The following is a 21,401-nucleotide window of genomic DNA, read 5'->3' as shown; positions in this document are numbered from 1 at the left end:
GTGCTCCCACTCCCGGTTAACCTCTGGGGAAGGGATATTATGCAGCATTTGGGCCTTATTTTGTCCAATGAAAACACCCCATCAGGAGGGTATTCAGCTAAAGCAAAAAATATCATGGCAAAGATGGGTTATAAAGAAGGAAAAGGGTTAGGACATCAAGAACAGGGAAGGATAGAGCCCATCTCACCTAATGGAAACCAAGACAGACAGGGTCTGGGTTTTCCTTAGCGGCCATTGGGGCAGCACGACCCATACCATGGAAAACAGGGGACCCAGTGTGGGTTCCTCAATGGCACCTATCCTCTGAAAAACTGGAAGCTGTGATTCAACTGATAGAGGAACAATTAAAACTAGGCCATATTGAACCCTCTACCTCACCTTGGAATACTCCAATTTTTGTAATTAAGAAAAAGTCAGGAAAGTGGAGACTGCTCCATGACCTCAGAGCCATTAATGAGCAAATGAACTTATTTGGCCCAGTACAGAGGGGTCTCCCTGTACTTTCCGCCTTACCACGTGGCTGGAATTTAATTATTATAGATATTAAAGATTGTTTCTTTTCTATACCTTTGTGTCCAAGGGAATACTGATGTCCCTCGTCTTGGTGATGTCCAGGGCGTCAATAATAAAGAGAGAGCAGCGTTGGGGGATAATGTCGATATTTCCACTCCCAATGACGGTGATGTATAATGCTCAAGTATTCTCTTGCTTTTTTACCACTAACTAGGAACTGGGTTTAGCCTTAATTCAGACAGCCTTGGCTCTGTCTGGACAGGTCCAGACGACTGACACCATTAACACTTTGTCAGCCTCAGTGACTACAGTCATAGATAAACAGGCCTCAGCTAATGTCAAGATACAGAGAGGTCTCATGCTGGTTAATCAACGCATAGATCTTGTCCAGAAACAACTAGATGTATTATGACAAATAACTCAGCAGGGATGTGAACAAAAGTTTCCGGGATTGTGTGTTACTTCCATTCAGTATGTTAAATTTACTAGGGCAGCTAATTTGTCAAAAAGTCTTTCTCAGTATATGTTACAGAATTGGATGGCTGAATTTGAACAGATCCTTCGGGAATTGAGACTTCAGGTCAACTCCACGCGCTTGGACCTGTCGCTGACCAAAGGATTACCCAATTGGATCTCCTCAGCATTTTCTTTCTTTAAAAAATGGGTGGGATTAATATTATTTGGAGATACACTTTGCTGTGGATTAGTGTTGCTTCTTTGATTGGTCTGTAAGCTTAAGGCCCAAACTAGGAGAGACAAGGTGGTTATTGCCCAGGCGCTTGCAGGACTAGAACATGGAGCTCCCCCTGATATATGGTTATCTATGCTTAGGCAATAGGTCGCTGGCCACTCAGCTCTTACATCTCATGAGGCTAGTCTCATTGCACGGGATAGAGTGAGTGTGCTTCAGCAGCCCGAGAGAGTTGCACGGCTAAGCACTGCAATGGAAAGGCTCTGCGGCATATATGAGCCTATTCTAGGGAGACATGTCATCTTTCATGAAGGTTCAGTGTCCTAGTTCCCTTCCCCCAGGCAAAACGACACGGGAGCAGGTCAGGGTTGCTCTGGGTAAAAGCCTGTGAGCCTAAGAGCTAATCCTGTACATGGCTCCTTTACCTACACACTGGGGATTTGACCTCTATCTCCACTCTCATTAATATGGGTGGCCTATTTGCTCTTATTAAAAGGAAAGGGGGAGATGTTGGGAGCCGCGCCCACATTCGCCGTTACAAGATGGCGCTGACAGCTGTGTTCTAAGTGGTAAACAAATAATCTGCGCATGTGCCGAGGGTGGTTCTTCACTCCATGTGCTCTGCCTTCCCCGTGACGTCAACTCGGCCGATGGGCTGCAGCCAATCAGGGAGTGACACGTCCTAGGCGAAGGAGAATTCTTCTTAATAGGGACGGGGTTTCGTTTTCTCGCTCTCTTGCTTCTTGCACTCTGGCTCCTGAAGATGTAAGCAATAAAGTTTTGCCGCAGAAGATTCTGGTCTGTGGTGTTCTTCCTGGCCGGTCGTGAGAACGCGTCTAATAACACCCCATAGCCACCCACCCCCACTCCCCACTCCCCTACCCACCCACTCCCCTTTTTTGGCCCTGGCGTTCCCCTGTACTGGGGCATATAAAGTTTGCGTGTCCAATGGGCCTCTCTTTCCAGTGATGGCCGCCTAGGCCATCTTTTGATACATATGCAGCTAGAGTCAAGAGTTCCGGGGTACTGGTTAGTTCATAATGTTGTTCCACCTATAGGGTTGCAGATCCCTTTAGCTTCTTGGGTACTTTCTCTAGCTCCTTCATTGGGGGCCATGTGATCCATCCAATAGCCGACTGTGAGCATCCACTTCTATGTTTGCTAGGCCCAGGTGGAGAGTCACTTTTTAAAGTGCCTTTTGAACTATTAACTTCCCCTCTAGGACTTTGTCCACTAAAGAGAGAGAAGCTAAGCACGGTGGTGCGCACCTTATAGTCTTCGAGGCTGAGGCAGGAGGATTGTTTAAGCCCAAGGGTATGGGGCAACCTGGGCTTCTTGGAAAGATAAGTACTAAAATGAAAAAAATAATAATAATAAAATTGTGGGAGAATTTTTGTGATCTATGGCAGAGCATATGCAAGGCCCTGGCTTAATCCCCAGGAAAAAAGGGAAGAAGGAAAGAAGGAAGGAAGGAAGGAAGGAAGGAAGGAAGGAAGGGAGGGAGGGAGGGAGGGAGGGAGGGAGGGAGGGAGGGAGGGAAGGAAGGAAGGAGAGAGGAAGAAAAAGATAGAAGAGGAGAACAAAACCAGAAATGTGGCATGTGCATATAATCCCAGATCTGGGGAGATAGAGATGAGCAGATCCCTGGAGCTGGCTGGTCAGCTTCAGTGAACTCCAGGTTTAGGAGAAGATCCCATCTCAAAAATAAGGAAGATAGCCTGGCAACTGTGGCGCACACCTTTAATCCCCACACTTAGGCAGAGGCAGGTGGATTTCTGAGTTGGCGGCCAGCCTGGTCTACAGAGTGGATTCCAGGACAGCCAGGGCTACACAGAGAAACCCTGTCTCGGAAAAACACAAAAAGAAAGAAAGAAAGAGAGAGAGAGAGAGAGAGAGAGAGAGAGAGAGAGGGAGAGAGGGAGGGAGGGAGGGAGGGAGGGAGGGAAGGAAGGAAGGAAGGAAGGAAGGAAGGAAGGAAGGAAGGAAGGAAGGAAGGAAGGAAGGAAGGAAGGAAGGAAGCTAGAGACTGAAGAGGGCACCTGGCATCGACCTGTAGCCTCAAACTCACAGGCGTGCATGTGCGTACATGGCATGCCCCCATGCTCCAGAGACGCACAAAGACAATACATCAAATTGTATTTGTATTAAAGATTGTTTTTCCTCTTAAACAGGTGAGATGAGATACTTTAAGGCATGATTGCTGAGATGGTGACCGTCCTTTAGAAACACGCAGCACGGCTGGAAATAAGCACACTCCCTCATCCCCTGTAACTAACTTGATCTGGGTTTGCCTGTCTGGGATATGAACAGGCTTCACCTGTCGCTAGCCATCCTATGGACTCGACACTGGAGAATTCCCAGCCATTCTCAGTTAGCTCTGGGCAGTCAGAAAACATAGATCCAAGAGACGTCACTGGCCAACACACAAGGGTGCCACACTGCTGCTGCTGCGTGATCCTCCAGAAATGCATCACTGGAAAGCTCCTGGCACAGATGCAGCATTCCATGCAGATTCTAGAAGTTCTTGTCTTCTTTGCACTGACTCAAACACCAGCCCCTGTCTATCATGGTACTAGGAATCTAACCCAGGGCCTCATGCATGCTAGGCAAAACACCCTGTCCCTAAGCTGTCTCCTCAGCCCTGAGATTCAAAACATAATGGAGCATACTTCTGTCCCAAGCACTTCTAGTTTTACTAATCTCTACCGCTATGAATTTTAAAATCATGCCCAAGCCACAACTGAAAGAAAAACCTCAAACCCTGTAAGCCAGGCAGAGTCCAGAACCAACCAGCTTGCTGAGCAGCGAACAAAGAACTCAGGCTCTGCCCTGACCTCTGAATTCATTCTGCCTTTGTGGGTGAAAAAGTGGAGACAAAAATCTCATGCCAAGAGTCTTTAACTTCCGTGAATATTATCCACCTCCCAGAGATTGACAAAAGAGGCTGGCGGGAACCCTGCAGTTCTTCCCAGCAAGGGTTTCCCTGGTGAAAAGATGATCAACAACGAAGTCTGATCTTGTTTTGCAGAATAGCTAATGAATGGGCACTTTCTTTAGAAAGATAGCTTTTGAAGCAACTCCGGTGTTATTCAAATTAAAGCTCGTTACATGATATTTTAATCCCAGACGTGTATAGCATGCTCTGGGTCACATGTGTTTTCCCCAGATGATTTTCTTTCCACTCCCTGGATTTTCCATACTCAGTAATATTATATAGTTTAAACTTACAATGAAGTCATCAAAACAGAGTCTCTCCTTGCTTCTGCCTCTTTTGATTCTGAATAAAGAACCCACACTGTTTAAATACTACAATGTAGCTAGTTGCTCCTACCAAGAAATACAAATACACAATTGCCAGCTGACTTCTGGGTGAGGGTGTACCCACAGACCCCCTTTAAAAGAGACCTTTCACAGTTACTGTGAGCGGTGGGTGGTGGAGGCTGTGGCCAGAGCACTCTCGCCACCAAGCAGAGAGATACAACAGGTCTCAGGCACACTGATAATGAACCTGGCTGACATGAACTGGCCAGTCCTATCTATTAGCCCTATGAAGATTGGCGACACTGCTTTTTTTCCCCAGGTGCTTGGCTCTCACCCTTGTGCTCCCGACCTCACTGAAGGGATACCACCATCTGGGTTGGGGGGTGGGGAGGACATTTGTAAACCTTTGCACCTTAAAGCTAGAGGGCAGAGTTTATATTATATTCCAAATTTGGAGCAGAAGCTGGGGGAGGGGGGAGCTGAAATCATCGTTGTATACTACATACCCCAGGCCCGCCAACTGGCTGGCTGGTGGGGTTCTAAGAAAGGTCTGTAACCTCTGCAAGGGGCAGCCACTGTACTTCTGGGCAGAAGACCTTGAGACCTCAGAGACCTCAGCTACCTTCACTGCAATGAAGAGAAGTTACATTCTTTTCCTGCTATACTGCTGGGTCTACAAAAGCCCAATGCTAGCTAATATGTGTTGAATTCTTACTTTATAGTAGGTGGTGTTCTCAATACTTTGTGTGAATTATCCCATTCGATTTCACAACCTGTTACATAAGTAACACTACTACCCTCCACTGTGTACACTGGGGAGTTTCAGCCACATATTTTGAAGGAGGCCACACCAGTTATTAGCAGTGGAGCCAGGATATAAACAGTCTAAGCAACTTGCCTCTAGAACCCAAACGTATAAAATGGGGATGAGGAAAAATCAAGAATTATATATTTTTTTCACATCTAAATCTGAGGATCAAAGATCAAACATAGCGTATCTTAGGATGAAATCTCTCTCTCTCTCTCTCTCTCTCTCTCTCTCTCTCTCTCTCTCTCTCTCTCACACACACACACACACACACACACACACACACACACAAATTCCTCCCTTCATATAAAATATAAGGCAGAGTCCCATATAGAAAGCAAGTAATCACAGGACCACGCAAGAGACACAGAATGAAAGGCTGAGGTCTCCACTGCTGGTGCCTCACTCATCAGACTAAGGTGCCAAACTCTCCTAGAAAACTGTTAAAAACAGACGACAAACAACAACAACAACAACAACAAAAACCCTGGTCTGAATAATTATCTCCCAGAAGCCTGGCAGCACACCATCACCAACAAAATCAAAAGAAAAGACTGCCGGTCATTGAAAGACCTAAGAGACCCTGATCCCCACCCGGACACTAAACATCTCCAGTCTGAGGAGCAAAGGGGCCGAGGGAGGTGGAATTCCGGGCTGGAAGTCTCCTTCAGAATAGGCAAATCCAATAAACAGGCAGGGGTGGGCCAGCAGAGCCTGGGCGGGGAGGGGCACCCGGGCCAGCAGCCTGTGGTGAGGAGAGAGGTTCAGCAGGAGCAGAGGTTGGGGAAGGGGTGCGTGCCTCTAGTCACCCAGCCTGTCCCTCAGGCTGCAGCTGTCAAGCACAGTGACAGAAGAATAACAAGAACTTAACAGGACTTCAAAAATCAGTGTCTGAAGGGAAAACAAAGCAGATACATGCCCTTCTCACCAAATCAAACACTGCCTCTCCCTTACACACAGAGGCAGGACTCTGCAGAAGTGCCTGCTTTGGGAACCCTGAGGCTCCCAGTGAAGAGCGCAAGGAGACTTGGACCCACCACACAGCTGTGCCTGCGATAGCCGTGGGACCCTGGGCAAGATACCTAACCAATTAGCGTCTCTGATGGGCTTCCAGGCTGGTTCTAGGGAAGAATTCATTTTCTTGCCTTTTCTCTACCCTTCAGACTGGAACCAAACTCAAACACCCACACAGGCTGTGACAATATTTCACCAGCTCTCTGCCTGCATCCTTGACCTCTTTTTACATCACCTCTCTCTACAAATAATGGCCCTCCATCTCCCTTTTATAGGGGTTGTGTGATTAGACTGAACCCACACAGAAATCCAGAATCATGTCTTACTTTAAACTCATCTGCAGGGTCCATTTGGTCATCTAAAGTGGTATATCCACAGATTCCAGAGACTCACTCTTGAGTATCCCTGACCTCCCACATACACCTCCCAAACTACAGACTTTCACAGCCAAGAAACCACAATGTTAGGAGCGAACTTGTTAGTACATGTGAGGGCCTCTGCAAAGCTGCAAAGTGCTTCAGATGAATCTTCTTACTCACGCCTCAGTGCAACCCTGAGAAATTATTTTTATTACCTTACAAAAACAATTGTTTGTCCAGGGTTATAGAACTGGCTGGGGGCAAGATTTAACCAGGTAAGTTTCATCTGAAGTCTCTGCCTTTGATCAAAGGGGTGTCTGAACATATCCTTTCAGCCATGATAACTGGTTGGGAGAAAACACAAAGAGTGTTAAGAGACTTCAAGAGGAACTTGTGTTCCCTGGCTAGAGACAGGGTCCTGCAGAGTCCTGGGAAAAAGAAACACGCAGAGAGCAGAGTACTGAGAACATATCCTCGTGTGCAAAAGAGAGGATATGCTTACCAAAAGTCAAGAAGAAACCACCGAAACCTGAGATTTCAGAGGGGAAGGAGGTATAAGAAGTCCATTCCTATCTCTAGCTAGAATAACCCCACAGCTCCATCTGACCTTATAGAACGAATTCATGTGAATTCCTGGAGAGACTTCCTATTGAGTCAGGTGGATCTGGACCCTATGAAAAGGTCTGAAAAGCCTGGGGACCCTGGTGGGACAGCAAAATGGTCCTGTCATCACTAAGCTTGCTTTACACTAAAGCTAAGCCATCCCCTGCACCACAACAGTTATGGATACGCAAGTCCCCATGTGCCACAGGATTCAACACAGTCCAGTGGTGTCTCTGGTATCCACAATGAATGACCTCTCTTCTTTCAGTTCCCATATAGCCAAATGGCTACAATTCAAGAATGGCTGGCAAACAGAGAGAAGGGTCAAACCACACAATTGTTTTGCATGCCTGATGGGGTGGCTTGAGTAGTCAAAGCTTTGAAACCTCAACCACTAAACAAGTTAGATATAGCCTTATCTGAAACTTCCCAATGAACTGAGTGAACGCTATTAAGTTTGACCCAGTTGCATGTATGGATCATGAGCTCAAAGTCAGGTGCAGGATGGCACAGAAGTCGAGGGAATAGATTCTGGAGACAGCCTGATTTGATTGAGTCTGGCTGTGACTCAAAACACATTCATCTTCTGTTACCTATATTTTCTCGTCTTCAAAATGGACTTAATAATAGAAGTCTATATTCCTCAGTAGAAACTGAGAAACTAGCCACCATGTAGAAGTCATTTTGATGGTGTCCACATAAGGTGGTGGTTCTCAACCTCCCTAATGCTGCGTCTCTTTCATTCAGTTACTCTGGTTGTGGGGACTCCCCTCAACCATAAAATTATTTTTGTTGCTTCATAACTATAATTCTGCTACTGTTATAAGAAGTAATGTAAATATTTTTGGAGACAGGGGTTTTCCAAAGGAGCGTGATCTACAGGCTGAGACCCACTGACGTAGGAGTGCATAAATCCAGTATTACATAGCTCCACTGTTCACTATTTCTGAAGTAAAGATGTATGAAGTTGTTACTAGCTAAGGAAAGGAGAGACTATTGCAAAGTCACATGAGGCCAGACCAAGTTTTGTCGCCAAACCTAAATGCACGGAAGGATACAGGTAAGGGATGATGGCTAGCACTTATGCCCTATGTCATACAAATGGAAGAAGCTAACAGATGAAGTGCTTGGCACACTGTCTAGTGTTGTTTCATCAACACAGACAGGGGATTATAAATGGGAAACTCTAAATTTACAGTTAAATTTCATTTGGAGATTAACTCTGTGGAAACAATTCTCTAGGGCAGGCATTTCTGAGATGATAGCAGGGCCCCGTGTTTGCACTGTCTACCAGCCACATGTAGCATCCAAGCACTTAGATGTGGTTAATTTCATTTATTTTAACTCATTTAAACTTAACCATATGTGCCTAGTGGCTACCATATTGACAATACAGCCACAGAGAGCTATCCTCCTGATCTGGCCCATGAAAACCTACTTAAGCCGTAACTCAACCGAATTAACTTTGAATTAACAAGCCCGAGTTCTTCATCCAGGAAGCCAAGGGGATAAGCAAGAGTCTTAACTTCCTTGCCAGGCCCCACAGCTGGTACACTTGGATGTATCCTTCCTCTTTTTCCATTCCCCATCTCATCAATCTGTAGCTCCCATCTTCTCCACCCAAGGTTCATGAAGCTACATACTTCTCTACATCCCATCAGTATCTTCCATCACTTATCAGGTAGCCCCCAAGGAAAGTGTAAGAGCTGGGACGGAAACAGTTGTCCCGTGAAGGCTGCTTGTGGAAGGCAGGGACTGCCAACACACACACACACACACACACACACACACACACACACACAGAGAGAGAGAGAGAGAGAGAGAGAGAGAGAGAGAGAGAGAACAGCCATACTTTACGAAAATGTCCCCTCTACTTAGAAAACCTTTTAATGTGCCCCAATCCCTTTCAGTTTTCCTTTATCCATTTCAAAGTTTGTAACCAACTGCACACACCATCCAAGAGCTATCCAGTATAAGATGAAAGATCAAAGAAACTTGAGACGGAGAAAAGGAAAAGAAAACCAGCCACCTTCATTGGACGCTAGCTTCGCCCCATCTGCTAAAGTATAAAATTTTTATGACAAAGGTCAAACTGGAACCCATCCAGGAGCTTGTCTTACTAGAAGGACTGGATAAAAATGTCCCTCCAGCTTAATCTCGCCTTTTACCTGGTCTGGAGCCAAAGAGGACCAGGAGGCGCTCCTAAGCAGAAAGTAAATTTCCCCCCTGGAGGCTGTAAGTGAAGGATGTATGGATGGTAAATGCTTCTCTAAATCCTTGTGGTTACATTAATTCCTCTAAAATAAAGCTTTACTTTGTACAAACCAGAGTCTTAACGTTTAATGCCTGCCCACAATTATTTCTAGAGAGCCTCCAAGGTGTAGGGATCAGGCCAGGAAAGTCTCAGCAAATACCGTGGGCGAGAAAAACGTGCTATTTGCATAAAGCACACAGATCCGTGGAGGTAAGGAAGCCGCTTCAGCTATCAAAGCAGAGGGAGGATGCGGCTGTTTCAGGCTGGGCCAACGAACTGGAGGGTGAACGCTGCTGTTTAGCATCTAGAACCGCCACCCGGGAGGCTGGGGAAAAACAATGAGGAAGAAGAAAACATTCTACAGCAGCGGGTTTTCAACCTTCCTAATGCTGCAACCCTTTATTCGGTATTTAACCTCATGCTGGGGTGACTCCCAACCGTAAAATCATTTTTCTTGCTTATTCATGACTGTAATTTTGCTACTGTTATGAATTGAATTGTAAATCTCTGTTTTCTGGTGGCATTCGGCATCCCTATAAAACGATTGGTTGGGTCGCGAACCACAGGTTGAGAACCTTTGTTGCAGAGCATTCTGTCAAGCATGTTTCAGAAAAACCACAACTGTGTATAGTAATTGAGGGATGGCGGGCTCTCCCTCCATTGACAACTAGGAAACTGTACTGGCATCGAGGGAACCACCTGCAAACACGTTCCAAGACTGGCTTTCCACTATTCTTTCTGGGTTCCAATGTTCCTAGCTTTAGCTGTGCCTATTCTGTGACCTTGGCATCACCCTGCCCCTACAGGGGGCGTCTTGTTACAAAAAAGAAGTTGAGAAAACCCACTAACGCTGATCAAATTGTGAACTATGTACAAAAAAGTTTTCAGCCAAGTCGACTCTAGTTATTCAAAGAGCTTATTTTTAATGCACTGAAATCATTCAATGACCAATATTTCCTATACAAATTGATTTAGTCAATTGAACCAAGTGTGCCAAGGCTTAAATGTAATGGGGGGGGGGGAGCACGTAACACGGGCCGTGGCCAAAGAATTGAGTATCTGAGTTATTTAGAAGGACTTTAAAGAAAAAGCATAGCCATTCTCAAAGTCACCAGTTAGAGCGAGACGGGTCCTGTACTGTATTTCCTAGGATTCCGCAGATAAATCTCTCCGGAAACAATGTCTGAGAACTTTCCTTGAAATGTGTTGCTGAGAAAGGGACTTCTACTTTGCTTTGTGCTGGCCACTTCCACACTACTCACACACAGCATGAAATGGTGAGCCGAGGCCAGGGTAACCCGGTGACCTCCAGCCTCGCATTCCGCAAGGGATGGCTGCCCCGGCTGTCTTCCTGGGAGGCGGGAGCCGCTGGCTGGGCCACCAGGTACGCCGCAAAGTTAGGCTGCTGCCCGGGAACGACTACAGCCTGGAGAGCACCCAGCCCAGCTCTCCGGATCTGCGGTCCTCGGGGACCAAGCGACAGAGTCGCAAGCTCACCTTAGATCTCCAGCCAGTCGTGCGGCGGGGCGGGAATGCCGCGCCCCTGGGGACCTGGTCCACTCGCGTGCGTCCCCAGAGTCGTGGAGAGTCCGGGCCACCGAGTGTCAGCAGCACAGCCGATTCCCAGGAGCGAGCAGGAGCCGGGCAAGTGCCCGGGAGCACAGCGGGGCGCGCAGCCGCCGTCCGCCGCTCCAGCCCGCCGCCCCCGCCGCCCGCCCGCGCTCCGGGCGCAGCCCGCGCGTCCCTCGCCCCAGCAGTGCGCGCTGCCCGGAGCCGAGCGGAGCGGGGCGGCGCGGCGCGGGCCCCCGCCCTGGGCCGGGCTTTCCCAGAACTCGCCCGCGGGGTGAGAGGCCGCGAGCGCCACCGCGGGCCGCCGGGCGACCAGGGGAGCGGCTAGTGCCTGGCCCGCCCCCGACTCGGCTGGATGGGGCCCGCCCCCACCACCCTGCCACCCCACTCTAGCAATCCGGGCGACCCCCGCCAGACCCTCCTGGCCAAGGAGTCCAAGAGCCACTCTCTTGTCTCAGATCCAGGAGGGAGCGGGCTACAGCTGCGATGGATCACCTTGCTCCCGGGAGGGCGGGAATTCTGCACACCTCGGGTGCAAGAGGTCCTCTCGCACTGCGTCCCCTCCTGCTGACCATCCCTGGGTGACAGATCGGGAGACTGAGGCCCGAGGTTACTACGTGACTTGAGCAAAGTTACTCTAGTAGGTGTGGGCGGTGAGACTCTCATCTCTAATTCATCCATTCATTTCGCGAGTACTTGTAGAACGCTATCTATCGTTGTGCCCCAAGACACCCCTCTTGCTGTGTGTGACCACCCATGCCTGTGACCTCTTAAAAAGAAAAAAACCAACTGAGCCTGTTTGGTTTTTTGAAGCAAATCTGGAGATTTTCACAGCTGCCAGAAACTGCCGGCTTTGCATAGAGCGTCCTTGGCTACTGGCAAAAGTTTTATGCCCTGTCTGCAGTTAGGAGAGCCAGAGACCTGGAGAAAGCCCAAACCTCCTCCCGTTTGCCTAAACCTGTGCCTTCTCCTTTGTTGCCTGCCTGTTTTGCAGATACCACAGGCTTGACATCCTCTCCCACATTCAACTAGGACCGATTCTTTAGGGCCCACATCTCAAGTCTGTCTTTTCTATGGACCAAATCAACCCTCCACACCACAGCCAGTCATTCTCCTGCACAACTTTAATTAATGCAGAGATCTTCAATATTGCCATACTAACTCCCCATCTTGTGAGGAGGCCACCACGCCCTAGCCAGAATGAGCCACACAGAAGGATGCATCCAGCCCTCATCCTTCCCCAACTGTACCTGTAACTGGATCATGGCTGCCTCCCACAGGTTCTTGCTCAGTTTAGGTCCTTCTTAAACGAGATCTCCCCTCCTTGGAGCCTCCAGAGCACAGGAGAGGCTGGAGCAAGAATGCACAAGACAGCCAAAGAATTCTACCCATAAGAAAAATCTGCCAGCCCGATCCTTACACTGTTTTGCTGTTTTCTTACCACTAGGATTTTAATGAAAACTAATGTTACTGCTTCCCACTAAAGCTGGTTCAGGAAGGGTTTAGCAGAAGGCTTTGGGGGAAATTCTTTGTTCGTTAAGTATCAAGATTTTCGTTTTAGACCAACAACAAATAAATGGTCATTTACTCCAACCATAGACTTGGGCAGGTAAGTGGCGAGGTCAGCAAAAATAGATAAGCTGATCGGGCTTTTATTTAACGTAAGTATTACACCCTGATTTGTATAGCTCATTTAATGGATCTAGCCATCCAGATATCATCATCACCTGGTACCCCCAAACTTGTGGCTGGTTGTCCTTTCTTTTAAATCTGATGTGGGAATCAGATTGCTGCAAAGTGGTGGCTATCTAGGCAGTAAACATCAAACCCTCCAGCTGAGCCTATGCACTACTGAGACCCAAGACAAATGTAGGTCCCATAAGTAGCAAGCTGATCACCCAAGTATGGTGACCTGCAGGCTCCACCGGCTACAGCTACATAGGGTGCCTTTCCCAAATCTTTGCAAAGAGAGTGTCCAGATCAATGTTCCCTGCTCACTCCCTCCGTAAATGCCACTGGAGGGAGCCTAGTCCCTGAGGCTGCCTCACCGCTTTGGAATGTCTGAGCTAACAGTACTTCCAGAGAGCTCATTGCTCCCTCTGAACAGCACTGCCCAGACTTTCTGGAGATTTTAATTCACTCCGCAACCTCGCCAACAGTTGCATACAAGGTGCCTTTTTTTACACCCTGCTTTCTGTTCAGTCAAACATGCAGACCATCTCAGGGGCACAATGGCTCCATTCAGGGCTCTTTCAGAAGTACAGCGTATAACCTCTGCGCTGTGGGTTGCTGCCAGCCATTATCTGCAGGAAAAAAGACTGTCAGATAAAGCGCCTGAGAATTGGAGAAGCGCTGGACAATTTCCATGGAAAATTCAGTTCAGAGAAGCAAGTCCGCATCTCAGTACAGAGGACCATTCTGCTCAGTAAATAACAACAGCTTCCAGAAAGGATACCGTTGAAATTGTATCTACATTTAGAGCATCAGTGTTGGAGACTGAAGAAGAAAGCGCACCATCTTTTTTTTTAATTGTTAGCAAAAAGAGCACTCAATGGAAATGGACTTAAGTGGGAATCCTTAAGATTAAGAATTTAAGTTGTAAAAATCGTTTCCCAGAAGGAGGCCGGCCCTACACCCTTTATTCTACATACTTCAAGAAGAAGATGGGCCCTCTTGTCACACTCAACAAGCCAGCCATTGGCTAACCTGCTCTTAAACAAATCCTGAAGCTGAGTGTTGCATGGTCAGTACAGACTACTACAATGATTTATGTTAAGCAGCTGGGGGCAATGTGTCTACTGACATCTGAGACCCTGGGAGGCTGGGAAAGGGCTGAAGAAGGTACGACCTTGCTTTATGAGACACCGGTTCCTCCCCCTCCGGGTCACTGACTGCATAGATGGTGCAGACAGACTTTCCAGTCTGCAAATAGGTTAGAGAGTTCAGACATTAAGAGAGCCTGAACCAGGTATCCTAGAGTGGCCTCATCTGTGAGGTCTGATGAGGCCCAGTTTCTTCACTGATTTTTTTTTTTCCAACTGGAATCTTTGAGCTGATTTACAACCAACTCCGTTCTTCAGTGGCTCTGCGTTTGATTCAATAAAGGAATTAAAATCAATAGTGTTTCAGTCAACACTAAAGAGGAACTAATACACACCAAAGGAATTCTTTAAGTAGAAAATAAAAGGCCCAAACTGGGTTGTTGTTGTGTGTAGTTTTGTTTTGTTTTGTTGTTGTTGTTGTTGTTGTTTTTAGATTAATGAACAAGAAATTCCTTCACTAATGCCTGTATGTCACTTTGGCTAGCATTCCCAAACCCTGTCATTAATAACGACCATCTTAAACCCAGCCTGCTCTCAAACACTCCTGCCAGAGAGTAATTGTGAGGTAATAGCAGCCACCCAGTGCTCACCATTGTGACGATCTTGTCTGTCTTCACTCATGGAGGAATCATGGAGCTTTGTGCAGACTTTGCTTTATTGGTGTTTATTTAAATAACAGTTTTTGCAAGTCCTGTTTCCTCTTTGGTGTGTTTGCTCTGGGTACCAGGATGAGGGCAGTGCACAGACCAGTCCGCAAAGCTCCCACCTTCCGGGTACTGATATTCTGGCAGGAAAGGATCTAAGTAAGTCCAGATGCAGCATAGCAAGCAGAAGGTGGCAAATGCACTCCTCTGCTTCATACATACTATGTTCCTTTGCCCTGCTTGCAGACATGACATCTGAGTTGAGCAGTGGTTTAGAAAAGAAGTAAACAACTCATCTCCCTTTCTCTTCCTCATTCTGTCCCCCTTTCCCTTTCTCCCTCCTCACTTTTTATAAAAGATGGGGCAGACTGGAGAGATTGCTCAGCAGTATCTACAGTCCTCACTGGGGACCCAAATTCAGTCAGGCAGCTTGTGACTAGTTCCAAGGGGTCTGACATCTTCTTCTGGCTTCTTCGGGCACTAACAGACATGTGACATATTCACACACACACACACGTTTGCATGCTCATGCACACATGCACAAAGCACACACATACAAAAGCACAATGAGAAGAAAACAAATCTTTAAAAAGAGATAGAAGATAATTCTTTAAACAACAACAAAAAGAGAGAGAAGCAAAACTTCCCAATAACTGATAGGTTAAAAAAATATTAACAGAAATGTAAGTACTAGAACTGAAAGATAATAAAAATAACAGCAAACTACATACAAAAAATGTTGGCTGTATATAAAGCAATCTTGGCAGTAAACTATAATTTTCTAATAGATGTATTTACCAGAAAAGAATAAAGTTTTACAATGAGTTATCTAAGTATTCAGTAGGAGAATCTAGCTACAAAACAAGACAAACAAGGAGGAAATAAGACATACAAAAACTTCAACTAAAACTAAGTAGAGAACTAAAAAGCAAAACCTAGAATTTTTCAAAGCAAACTATTAGTAAGACTAAGTTTTAATACGCAGAAGTAAAGTGAAGGAATAATCATACTGCCTATATTTATCAGACAGTTACTTAATGCCAGCTACAGTTCTAAGCACTCGGCAGGAAGTCACTCATTTGACTCCCACAACAAACCTATGAAATAAATACTGCAGCGATTCCTATTTAAGTGAGAAGAAATTGGGGCACAGGAGAATGAAGCTATTTGCCTGGTTCATTAATACCTATAAAAAAAGCCAAGTAGTTTGATTACAAAGTTTCTATTCTTCCCCTTTAGTCTAAAGAAGGTGGCCATAGTGAATTACAGCAGAGAGGAAGACTCCAGCTGGCAGTGGTGAGACAAGACATAGGGCTCTTTTTTTTTAAGAAGTAGAATGGGAAATTTGATATTTGGCTTTGTTTTTTGCTTTTATAAACAAATCTACTTACTAATAGGAAGCACGATTCCTTCAACCCTTATCTTTTTTCAAGGTTATTTTGATAACGTGTATGAATTTTAAAATTAACTTGTGCAAAAAAAAAAAAAAGGTAGCTGGCATTTTGATAGGGATTACATTGAACTTGTAGATCCATCTGAACTCATTTGTATCTAAAAATGGAAGAGCATAGAAATTGTTTTCAAAAGATGTAAAAGCTATAGTCTGGGGATATAGCTCATGATAAAAAACGCTTCTTCGGTACATCGAAGGTCATGGATTTGATCTCAACCAAAAAACAAAGAAATTTCTACCCACTATCGTTTACCACCTCTTTCATAACTCAGACATAACCACTTGGGTATCTCCCAGGGTTTTTTAGAGTATCATTCTTGATAGCCTATTAATCACCAGACACTTTACATGTACCTTGACCTCCCATCTCTCATTGTATGTTGAAGAATGTCCCCATGCCTGCATTTAGAGTACTGTGTTTCACTCTGTGGCCGTACCATCATTTACCCATCCAGTCTCCTGACGATGGAAATTAAATTTGCTTCCAACCTTTCTCTTATTACAAAAAAAAAAAATTAAAAGTGATGAACAGCCTTGGACACATATCATTTCATCTCCAGATGAATAGTATTCCTGTAGAGGAGAGTGCTAGTGCTACAGGGTCAAAAGGCTTCAGACGGTTTAAATTTAAAGGCTGATGCCAAATTGACCGTGATAGAGGTTGTAACCGTTTATATTTCCTCTGGCGATGTATGTGAGTTCTTGTTTTCCCTCCCGTTGGCCAACAAAGTCCTTTTCAAACTTCTCGAGGCTATTCCAACAGGGGCTGTTGGCATTCCCTGCTGGGTGTGTCATTTACCTTGGCACCCTGCCTCCTTTGTGGGAGGGAGATTTGCTGGCCAGGGTGCCCTTGCTAGAGATCTTTCCACACCTGCTTAATCTTCACCGTATTCAGCTTCTTTTCTGGGTGTATTTAAGGGTGTTTTGAGGCCTGTTTTCTTTCATCTTTTAGATGGTATGATCATTTTCAAGAGTGTTTAAAACCTGTTTCTTCTAATATATACATTACATATACATACATATATATACAAGAATCAAGCTGACTTCTGCAGCAAGCAGGTAACAATACAAAAAAATCTTAAAACTTGTAGACAGGCCGGGCATGGTGGCGCAAGACTTTAATCCCAGCACTCAGGAGGCAGAGGCAAGCAGATTTCTGAGTTCGAGGCCAGCCTGGTCTACAAAGTGAGTTCCAGGACAGCCAGGGCTATACAGAGAAACCCTGTCTCAAAAAGAAAGAAAGAAAGAAAGAAAGAAAGAAAGAAAGAAAGAAAGAAAGAAAGAAAGAAAGAAAGAAAGAAAGGAAGGAAGGAAGGAAGGAAGGAAGGAAGGAAGGAAGGAAGGAAGGAGGAAGGAAAGAAGAAAGAAAGAAAAAAAGAAAGAAAGAAAGAAAGAAAGAAAGAAAGAAAGAAAGAAAGAAAGAAAGAAATCATAACTATTCTTCAGAGAGCATCTTTGAATCAGAAAAATAGAAGGTAGCAAACTTGTATGAATAAATGAATGAATGGATGAATGAATGAAAGCATGCTGGTTCCTAGTTTATATTCTAGAGACAAATAAATGGGATCCACTCTCTACTTTGCCTATAGGGTAGCCTTTTATACAAGTTACTTGGCATAAGAAGAAAACATGTCAAGACTGTGAGAGCAAATGTCAAGCTGAAAAGTTACAAAGGTTCATACTTTGTTGATGAGTCTCAATTGGTACAACCACATAAAGAGTGATTAGGCAATATGTGGTCTTGTTGAAGATAATCTTACACTGGAAAATCAGGTGTATTTCTATGTCTATATACCAGAAGAACTTTTAGAATTTTAGAAATTTCTAGGGCAATTTCACATACACATAATGCAATACACTATGAGTTCTTTGCAGTTTGTCTAGAAATTACCCAAACAAAATCAACAGGCTGCAACATACCTCAATGTCCACTTGCTGGAGATAGGTTAACATAATTGCTTCTGCTTAATCATGAGATAAAATGTTATGCAATGTTTGAACACCACCCCCTTCTTATAATGAAGTGGACCCTGAAGTCATGCGAGGGCCATAGAGCTCTAGAGCTCACAGTCTGTTGATCAAGCTGCCATTCAAGCTGTATACCTTCTCACATCTTTCTGGCTATAGTAGAATACAGTCTACCAAACAACAACAAAACTACCATCTTCATCAGGTCGGCTGAGCCTGCATGCAGGAGACCACTAATGGGCCTGTTGACTGTCAATGTCCCCTCAGTTAGGAGGAAGGACAGAGGGGTCATTGGAGCCTCCCTCACCTGAGATGTGGGCAGCTGCTTCCTACACACACACCCCACACCCATCTGCGTACAAATCTACCTCGATTACATGTGACATCAGGGCCCTGGGAGTTGCTAAAGTATATAAACTGGGAAGAGATAACTGAAGAGAAAGCACCTATGGAGCTAGCTGTCCTCCATGCTGGGCTGAGACTCTTTGGTGGTATCTGCTTTGGAGTCACTCACACTCGTGTTCTCCTTACCCATGCTCCTCAGAACGTCCAATAAACTCATAGGCTCCACAACTTAGACTCTGGAGTAATTACAGTTTGCTTTGTCTTCGGAACCTTAAAAAGGGAGGTGGATATTTGTTCATGTGTCCCCTAGGAAGGAATTCTCCCAAACCAGCATCATATTCCATTTATTCCCCAAGCTAAGAATGTTCTGAGTTTCTATGAAGTTTTGGGTCAGCCTATTTGTGACCTGCCATGTTCACTAGACAAGCAACTTCCAGAAAATCGCCGTGCTAGCTTTCACATGAGCCACACCGCCACACATTTTTTGCCCACTGTGATTTTCAATAATATTCAAATCGTGTTATAAAGTGCACACTTATTTTGCATTCCACTTGGTGAACGTTCGATAGCCTTAGACACTTTAAGGTTCTTATGATGTTGGTGACTAAATCTGTGCTAAAGAAGCAAGCATGGCAGCCAGTAATGGTCATTGTTGCTATTTACTATGTACCAAGCCCTGTGCACTATCTACCTGAGTCAATGATTCATTAGCCTTTTTTTAAAATGGAATTTTTAAAAAATGGAATTAAAGGCTGAGACTTCTGGTAGGGGAATTTGTCCAAGACCAAGTTTACACAGCTAGTAAGCAGAAGACCTACTTTTCTAAGTCGTGATGGATTGTCTGTGCCATGATGTGGCTGTGACTGACATCTGTCACTCCAGTAATCACCAGGGTTGATTCAGCTGATCTAGCCAGGGAGGTACCCCCTTCTTGTCTCTCACGGAGATGTGTATATCTTTCCTGATGTGTGCATTTTCCCCAAGGCTACGCACTCTGTACCAAAAGGCTGGTTTTGTAAAGAATCTTCAAATAGCTGTGCCCTGCTAGTAGAACCTCTAAGCAAGCTCTCAATACCCGGATATGTTTTCCTGACAATGCTAATGGTTAGGAGACCCTAACCTACCTGTCCCCCATCCCCATTACAAAGTCCGCCTGAACAACCTGTCTTTCAGATATGGCTTTTATCTGATCTCACTGAACAACTCTGAATTCGTAGTTTCAAGCTCATGAAAAGGAAACTTGGCAGCTGAGGGGCTGTTCACACGTGTGGGGGCCTGATAGAGTCACCTCTTCAGAAGAACTGAAATAAACTCCTGGGTGGGGGCTGGAGAAGGGGTGGGGAGCGGTGAGCAATGAAGCCCCGGAGATGGGATAGAAGATGGTGACTGCTGAAAGATCCCAGATCATCACTATAGAAGTGGATCTGACAGCCAAGCCCAGCACTGAAGGTAAGGACCCCGGGGTGGGAGGATGAAGGACCCAGGCGTGGGAGGGGGAGTAAAAGTGAGGGAAGGGCAGTTTGTGTGTGGGTGCCCCTCACTTGTGCTTAGGGACACAGATTCAAAGGCCTTTGATCACGGCCATGTGTCTTAAGAGTTTTAATGCTATGAATAGACACCATAACCACTGCAACTCAAGACAACATTCAGTAGGGCTGGCTTACCAGTTCAGAGGTTCAGTCCATTATCATCATGGCAGCATGCAGGTAGGCATGGTGCAGAAGGAGCTGAGAGTTCTACGTCATCTGAAGGTCACTAGAAGACTGGCTTCTAAACAGTTAGGAGGAGAGTATTAAAGTCTATTTCCACAGTGACACACCTAATCAAACAAGGCAACATCTACTTCAACAAGGCCACACCTCCAAATAGTGCCACTCCCTGGGACCAGCACATACATACTATCATGCCATGTCTCCCCTATGCCTGGGGAATCATTAGACACCTTTTAAGCAGAGCAGTTCATACCTAACAGCAGTTACTGAGGCTCATGTGGGCGACACCACAGGAGCAAGCCCCGACACTCCCATTACATTGGGTTGCCAAAGGGACTCAGATGATCTTTCCAATCCTGCCCTCCAATTATGAAAACTTGGGACAGTTCCTTGCCTGGGAAGTGAGACCACCCTGTATTTAGGTTTAACTTCAGTCACAGAGTTAGACCAAAGTGAGCAGTAGAGAGCAAAGCACTCAAGTTAAAACCAACAACCCCAGCTCTTGAGAGGCAGAGGCAGGCAGATCTCTGTACGTTTGAATCCAGCCTGGTCTACATAATGAACTCCAGGTTGTCCAGGACCACACAGTAACCCTGTCTTGAAAAACAAAAAAGCAAAACAAGAGTAATTCAAATATATCCTGAGTGTGAGTCTGTTTGTAAGAATCTTTTAACATCTCTCTTGTCTTCACCACAAAATACCCATGGAAGGAGTTACAGAGACAAAGTGTGGGGCAGAGACTGAAGGAATGACCATCCAGAGACTGCTCCACCTGGGGATCCATCCCATAAACAACCACAGAACCCAGACACTATTGTGAATGCCAACAAGAGCTTGATGACAAGAGCCTGATATAGCTGTCTCCTGGGAAGCTCTGCCAGAGCCTTACCAATAAAGATGTGGATGCTCACAGCTGTGGACTGAGCACAGGATCCCCAATGAAGGAGCTAGAGAAAGGACCCAAGGAGCTGAAGGGGTTTGCAGCCCCATAGGAGGAACAACAATATGAACTAACCAGTACCCCAGAGCTCCCTGGAACTAAACCACCAACCAAAGGGTACACATGGAGGGACTCATGGCTCCAGCTCTATATGTAGCAGAGGATGGCCTAGTTGGTCATCAATGGGAGGAGAGGCCCTTGGTACTGTGAGGGCTTGATGCCCCAGTGTAGGGAAATGCCAGGGCCAGGAAGAGGGAGTGGGTGGGTTGGTGAGAAGGGGGAGGGGGAGGGGGCTTATGGAGGGGAAACAAGGAAAGGACACATTCACTACTTCCAAAGGGTGGCACATGAGTATTATTTAAGGTGCCATTACTCAGATTTTAGCCAGAGAAGTTGAGGCCTTTCTTACATTCTGATCCCTCAGTAGCTGTCCTGAAGTGTTATA

At 45.7% G+C, this 21,401-nt stretch overlaps 1 protein-coding gene across 4 annotated transcripts in view; it reads right to left on the bottom strand.

Annotated features, from left to right (window-relative positions):
* The window catches only part of Plce1 (phospholipase C, epsilon 1), a 304,072-nt gene extending 292,749 nt beyond the window's left edge, over nucleotides 1-11,323 (bottom strand). For 2 of the 4 annotated variants that reach the window (XM_006527394.3, XM_011247380.2), the window contains exon 1: nucleotides 11,001-11,323. The gene's annotated coding sequence lies outside the window, so the exon portion shown is untranslated. The remainder of the gene's footprint in view (nucleotides 1-11,000) is intronic. The other 2 variants (XM_011247379.2, XM_011247378.2) reach the window with 2 other exon arrangements.
* Nucleotides 11,324-21,401: the final 10,078 nt, after the last annotated feature.

This window comes from Mus musculus, chromosome 19 (genome assembly GCF_000001635.26).
Source record: "Mus musculus strain C57BL/6J chromosome 19, GRCm38.p6 C57BL/6J".
NCBI lineage: Eukaryota > Metazoa > Chordata > Mammalia > Rodentia > Muridae > Mus > Mus musculus.
Note: the sequence above shows the minus strand (reverse complement) of the source record. Positions and strands in the feature narration are given on the sequence as shown.